Source organism: Cheilinus undulatus, linkage group 9, assembly GCF_018320785.1.
Source record: "Cheilinus undulatus linkage group 9, ASM1832078v1, whole genome shotgun sequence".
In the NCBI taxonomy this organism is placed as follows: Eukaryota; Metazoa; Chordata; class Actinopteri; order Labriformes; family Labridae; genus Cheilinus; species Cheilinus undulatus.
In genome coordinates this window covers 41,355,495-41,362,959 of record NC_054873.1, presented here as the reverse complement: position 1 = coordinate 41,362,959, position 7,465 = coordinate 41,355,495, and the positions used below count along the sequence as shown (strand labels likewise).

The window sequence follows — 7,465 nt, the reverse complement described above, 5'->3', positions numbered from 1 at the left end:
CTGCAAAGCCTCCCCACAGCATGATGCTGCCATCATTGTGCTTTACAGTGGGGGTGGTGTGTTTGTGGTGATGTGCAGTGTTTGGTGTCCACCTAAAACAGCATCTTATCTGATGGCCAAAAGGATCATTTTGGTCTCGCCAGACCAAAGAACATTCTTCCACTTGACTATGGAGTCTCCCACATGGCTTCTGGTGAACTCTAGTCCAGATTTAATCTGAGTTTTCTTCAGCCGTGACTTTCTCTTTGCCTCCTTCCATTTCTTGATGATGGATTTAACTGAACTCTGGAGGATGATCAGTGCCTTGGATTTTTTTGTATCCCTGACTTATACTTTCAAGAACTTTTTCTCTGAGTTGCTTGGAGTGTTCTTTTTCACTCCATTGTGTAATGGTAGCCAAGAATACCGATTAACCAGTGACTGGACCTTTCAGACACAGGTGTCTTTATACGACATTTACTTGAGACACATTCACTGCACTCAGGTGATCCACATTTCAGTAATTTTGAGACTTCTAGCACCAGTTGTCTGGACCTCTCTTGAATTAGGTCAGTCCCTTTAGAAGGGCTGAATATTTATGCAGTCACTTATTTTATCTTACATATTACTGTTTAATCAACCTTACTTTATAAAAATGACAGTAATGAGATTTTTTTTGTATTTTTTGTCATAAAAAGCCAAATTATATTGACCAGGATTGAATTATAAAATCAATGAAAACGCGAAACATCCAAGAAGGGTAAAGACATTTTATAGACACTATTTTTGCATATTTATTTTTAAATTTTCACATAAGTAAGCAAAGATTTGGTTTGCTGTGATAAATGCTAATAGATATATGCTTTTTGAATTGGATAAACTTAAGTTTTATCTCATGATGACTTTGGAAAAGATCAGGGGAAATAAAGTTTCATACCTCAGTAAAACAATGGCATTATTATTATTATTATTATTATTAAATGTAGTTTTATAATAATGTTGTCCAAAATAAGCTTCATGGCAGTCCTCTCATGCCTTCCAAGATATTTCTTTGTCTGTATTTAAATCCACTTGTTATTTACAAATTTATTAAGATCTGATGGAGTTCAAAATAAAAGTATTGGCAGAAAACACACCATTTCTCCCAGAAATTGTTGCAATTACAAATGTTTTTGGCCCTATTTCATTTATGTGCATTGGAAAAAAAAAAAAAAAAAACAAAAAAAAAAAAAAATGAAGAAAAAAGCCAATATTGACATAATTTTACACAAAACTCAACAATGGGCCAGACAAAATTATTGGCACCCTTTCAAAACTGTGGGTATATCATTTTATTTCAAGCATGTGATGCTCATTTAAACTTAAACTGTGGCAGTAACCGGTGCTGGCAATATAGACATTACACCTGAAGCCAGTTAGAATGTTTAAAAGTAGACTCAACCTTTGTGTTGTGTGCCTGTGTGTGTCACACCAAGCATGGAGAAAGAAGAGCCCAGAATTGTCTGAGGACTTAAGCAGCAAAATTGTGGAAAAATATGAACAACTTCAAGGTTACAAGACCATCTCCAGAGATCTTGAAATTCATTTTTCCATTGTGCGTAATATAATCAAGAAGTTTATAACCCATGGAACTGTGGCAAATCTCCCTGGACATGGATGGAAGAGAAAAATTGACAATAGAACGCAACGCAGGATAGTTTGAATGGTGGATAAAAATCCTCAGTCAACTTCCACACAAATTCAGGCTGTCCTGCAGACAAAAAAGTGCAAAATGTAACGATATGCCGGACCAAAGGACCCAAAAGCAGACACAGGAATCAAGCACTTTCAAGTCCGTTTAATCAGGAAAAAGGTTCGATACACGGGAGGTCAAAACAAGCAGGCAGAGGTACAAAAAAACGGCAGGCTAACTCGGAAACTAGGACGGGAAACTGGGTCAAATAAATCACGAAGGTCAATCAGAAGTAAGGCTCGAAGGAATTGGACACAAAGGAAACAAGACGATCTCGCACAGCAGACAGGGAGTGAATGAGCTAAATACACGAGGAGGGGAACACTCAGCCGGGGATCACCAGGTGCAGTCACTCGACAATCAACACAGGTGAGACACATGAGGATGATCAGGACACAGGGAAACAGGTAGGGATGGGCAGGAAGGAGTGATCTGGAAAAGAGACACAAGGTAAGTATCCAAAATAAAACAGGAAATGACAGACTAGAAACATGAGGGAAAAAGTAACTTAACTAGGTCAACCTGGAGATGTGACAGTACCCCCCCCTCCACGGCTGGCTCCAGACGGCCCAGGAACATCAGGATGTTCATTGTGGTAGTTTTGATGAGCTCTGGGTCCATGATGTCTCTAGCGGGGACCCAGGAGCGCTCTTCAGGGCCATAACCCTCCCAATCCACCAGATACTGATAGCCACGGCCTCTTCTTCTGGCGGCTAGCAACTTTTTGACGGTGTAGACTCTTTCTCCATCAACGAAACGGGGGGGAGGAGGGGGCTTGGAGGGGGGGACCAGAGGGCTGGATTTGGCGGGTTTAAGTTGACTGACGTGGAATGCAGGATGGACTCTCATGGTTCTGGGTAGTTTTAGTTGGACAGTTACAGGATTAATAACTTTGGAAATAGGAAACGGACCAACGAACCTGGGAGCGAGCTTCTTAGAATCCAGACGCAGAGGCAGGTTTTTAGTGGATAGCCAAACTTTGTGTCCACAGTGATACTTGGGGGCCTCAGACCTTTTGCGATCAGCCGCCTTGTGTCTGGCTGAAGCTCGGAGGAGGGCTTGTCTGGCTCGCTCCCAGGTCCGGCGACAACGTCGCACCAGGGTCCAGGCAGAGGGGACAGATACCTCCTTATCTAGGGCAGGGAAAAGAGGAGGTTGAAAGCCGTACACACACTGAAAGGGGAACATGCCAATTGATGAGTTAATAAGTGAGTTATGTGCATATTCTACCCACACGAGCTGGTTGGACCATGAGGAAGGGTTCTGGGAAGCCAGAATGCGCAGGCCCGTCTCCATTTCTTGATTCATCCGCTCAGTTTGTCCATTCGATTGAGGGTGAAATCCAGAGGAGAGGCTCACAGTGGCTCCAATCAGCGAACAGAATTCCTTCCAGAACCTGGAGGTGAACTGGGGGCCCCGGTCCGACACCACATCTCTAGGGAGACCATGTAGACGAAAAACATGGTGCAGCATAGCCTCGGCTGTTTCCTTGGCAGAGGGCAACTTGGGTAAAGGGATAAAATGAGCCATTTTAGAAAATCTGTCCACCACTGTGAGAACAGTGGTGTTACCTTCTGAGGTGGGGAGTCCCGTGACAAAGTCCAGGGATATGTCGGACCAGGGCCTCTTGGGTACCGGAAGAGGATGGAGCAGACCTGCCGGATGCTGATGGGAGACCTTACTGGAGGCACAGGTGGGGCAGGCTGAGATGAATTCCGAAACCTCCTTGTCCATAGAGGGCCACCAGAAACGCGTTCTTTAAGGACCCCCAGAGTTCGGGGGTGGCAGGAAAACCGAGAGGAGTGTGCCCATTGGATAACCTGGGAGCGGAGCTCAGGAACAACAAACAGGCTACCAGGTGGACAGTTCACAGGGGTTAACATTATGGATGGCCTCCTGGACTTTTCTCTCTATCTCCCAAGTAACATTAGCAACAACACAGGAACGTGGGAGGATCAGTTCAGGTTCTGCTTTTGCTCCTCATTAGAATGGATTCTAGAGAGAGCATCAGGCTTAACATTCTTATTACCAGGTCGATAGGATAGGGTAAAATTAAAACGATTAAAGAATAATGCCCACCTGGCTTGCCTGGCATTCAGTCTCTTGGCTGTTTGAAGATATTCTAAATTTTTGTGGTCAGTCCACACCAAGAAGGGTTGAGAAGTTCCCTCCAGCCAATGCCTCCACTCCTCCAGTGCCACTTTGACTGCCAGCAGCTCCCGGTTGCCTACATCGTAGTTGCGTTCAGCTGCAGAAAGCTTGCGTGACAGGAAGGCACAGGGGTGGAGACGATCATCCTTGGAAGAACGTTGAGACAATACAGCTCCAATGCCTACATCAGATGCGTCTACCTCAACAACAAACTGATTGTTAGTGTCAGGCAGAATGAGGACAGGAGCAGAAGAAAAACAGTTCTTAAGTCTGACAAAAGCTGCATCAGCAGCAGAGTTCCACAAAATTGCCTCTTAGAGGAGGTAAGCTCATGCAGGGGTGAGGCAATAATGCTAAAGTTCGAATGAATTTTCTATAAAAGTTGGCAAACCCCAGAAATCTTTGAAGTTCTTTATGGGAAGAAGGTACTGGCCAATCTTTGACAGCACTAACCTTTTCAGGGTCCATCTGGATCTGACCTTCTGCAATGATGTATCCTAAGAAGGTAACGGAAGGTCTGTGAAACTCACATTTCTCGGCTTTGACGAAAAGCTGGTTCTGAAAGAGGCGCTCCAGGACCTTTCTGACATGGCTGATGTGGGTTTGCTCATCCGAGGAAAAAATTAGGATATCATCCAAGTAAACGAATACAAAGTCATTTAACATATCCCGCAGAACGTCATTGACCAGGGCTTGAAAAACTGCAGGAGCGTTAGTAAGGCCAAAGGGCATAACTAAATATTCGTAGTGACCCGTGGGAGTGTTAAATGCTGTCTTCCATTCATCCCCCTCCCTTATTCTGACTAGGTGATAAGCATTTCGCAGATCCAGCTTAGTGAATATTTTAGCTTCACTTAATTGTTCAAAAGCAGATGAGATCAAAGGGAGGGGGTACCTGTTTTTCACGGTGATGTTGTTAAGGCCCCTGTGGTCAATGCATGGCCGAAGCGATTTGTCCTTCTTGTCCACAAAGAAGAAACCAGCTCCTGCAGGTGAAGAGGACGGCCGAATTATCCCTGCCGCCAGAGACTCCTCCACATACTGCTCCATTGCCTGTCTTTCGGGAGCAGAGAGAGAGTAAAGTCTCCCCTTGGGAGGAAACGTTCCAGGTAAGAGATCAATGGCACAGTCATAAAGTCTGTGTGGAGGTAGGGATTTAGCTTTAGCTTTGTTGAAAACTTCCTTCAGGTCATGGTAAAAGTCAGGAACTTGGGATAAGTCAGGGTAATCAGAGTCAGGGTGAGGTACTGTTACCGGAACTTTCTGGGGTTTACTATGAAAACAAGTCAGACTGCAATTTATTCCCCAGTCAGTTATTTGTCCTGAAGTCCAATCAATCTTAGGGTTGTGAATCTCGAGCCAGGGTCTCCCTAAGATTATCTCATGATTGAGGGAGTCAAAAACATGAAAACTGATTTGTTCACTGTGTGAGTCAGGAAAACGAATGGTCACAGACTGGGTGCGGTGAGTAATTCTGCCCATTGAACTGCCATTAACCGCGCAGACCTCCAGGGGATGATTCAGGTTGAAAGTCGTAAGGCCGAGTCTCCTAACCAGGAGAGAGTTCATCAGATTAGCATCAGATCCTGAATCAATGAATGCTTTCACAGTCTTAATGTCTTTGGCTTCAATGGAGACTTCAGGGAGTAATTGGGCAGGATTGTTAAATATGAGGTTGCGACTCACCACAGTCTGTAGTCTAGGGGATCTCCGTCTGATAGGGCAGTCAACCAAAAAATGACCCAGTTGTCCACAATAGATGCAGTGGCCCTCCTTCATTCGACGGAGACGCTCATCTGGAGTGAGCCTGGTGCAGCCTAGCTGCATGGGTTCCTCAGGTTGGGCATCGGTGACCAGCGGGAGTGAGGCAGGTCTTCTCCCGGCCTGGGGAAGATCAGCTGGGCTGGACCTCCTAGTGTAAGCAGGATAAAAACGTTCCCGCTGCCTGCCTCTATCCTTCTCTCTTTCTAAGAGTCTCTTATCAATTTTAATGGCCAGAGCAATCAAAGAATCTAAATCTTGAGGAAGATCAAAAGTCACTAGATGGTCCTTTAATTTCTCAGATAAGCCTTCAAAAAAGGCATCAAGCAGGGCAGTGGAATTCCAATCACTTTCAGCAGATAATGTTCTAAATTCAATGGCGTAGTCAGACACATTTCTACGCCCCTGCTTAATTCTAGTTAAGGCCCTGGCTGCTTCTCTGCCTGGCTGAATGTTTTGAAATACCTGAGTAAAGGCTTTAGTGAACGCCGCCAAGGAGTTACAGATGTCCGATCTCCTGCCCCACTCCGCAGTGGCCCAACGGCTGGCTCTGTCCGTCAGGTGAGAGACGATGAAGGCGATCTTGACCCGGTCCGAGGGGAAGGCAGCTGCGTTGAGTTCGAAGTGAAGCTCACACTGTGTCAAGAACGTCTTGCAGTCGCCAGAATCCCCGGAGAATTTCTCTGGTCTGGAAAGCTGGGGAACGAGTGAGGGAGAAGCTGCAGGCAGAGAAGGCTGGGTAGCCGGCTCAGGAGGCAGAGGAGGAGCGTTATCATTTTTCGACAGGTTGATCTGGATCATCTGCGTGATGGTGCTGAGCTGTGCTCCCAACTCAGCCGTGGTAGTCTCTTGTCGTCCGGCCAACTGCTGCACTAACTGTCCAAGCGCTTTAATTTGCTCATCCTGCTGAGCAAGGCGCTGACCCTGCGCTTTGAGCGCCTGTCGCAGCGGGTCAGAGTCTGCTGGATCCATTGTTGGCGAGATCGTACTGTAACGATATGCCGGACCAAAGGACCCAAAAGCAGACACAGGAATCAAGCACTTTCAAGTCCGTTTAATCAGGAAAAAGGTTCGATACACGGGAGGTCAAAACAAGCAGGCAGAGGTACAAAAAACGGCAGGCTAACTCGGAAACTAGGACGGGAAACTGGGTCAAATAAATCACGAAGGTCAATCAGAAGTAAGGCTCGAAGGAATTGGACACAAAGGAAACAAGACGATCTCGCACAGCAGACAGGGAGTGAATGAGCTAAATACACGAGGAGGGGAACACTCAGCCGGGGATCACCAGGTGCAGTCACTCGACAATCAACACAGGTGAGACACATGAGGATGATCAGGACACAGGGAAACAGGTAGGGATGGGCAGGAAGGAGTGATCTGGAAAAGAGACACAAGGTAAGTATCCAAAATAAAACAGGAAATGACAGACTAGAAACATGAGGGAAAAAGTAACTTAACTAGGTCAACCTGGAGATGTGACACAAAAGTGTCAGCTCGCACCATATGTGGTCAACTGAATGAGATGAAGCGCTATGGCAGGAGACGGAGGAGAACCCCACTGCTGACAAAGAGACATAAAAAAGCCAGACTGGAGTTTGCAAAAATGTACCTGAGTAAGCCTCAATCCTTCTGGGAGAACATTTTGTGGACAGATGAGACTAAGGAAGAGCTTTTTGGAAAAGCACGCCATTCTTCTGTTTATAGACAACAGAATGAGGCCTACAAAGAAAAGAACACAGTACTTACAGTAAAACATGGTAGAGGTTCAAAGATGTTTTGGGGTTGTTTTGCTGCCTCTGGCAGTGGGTGCCTTGACTGTGTGCAAGGAATCATGAAATC

At 45.7% G+C, this 7,465-nt stretch overlaps 1 long non-coding RNA gene across 1 annotated transcript; it reads right to left on the bottom strand.

Moving 5' to 3' along the window:
* Positions 1 to 1,796: 1,796 nt before the first annotated feature.
* Positions 1,797 to 2,301, bottom strand: LOC121515551. Its single transcript, XR_005992378.1, has 2 exons — positions 2,234 to 2,301; positions 1,797 to 2,143 (listed from the first exon to the last, which is right to left on the bottom strand). It is a non-coding gene; the product is annotated as an uncharacterized LOC121515551 (long non-coding RNA).
* Positions 2,302 to 7,465: the final 5,164 nt, after the last annotated feature.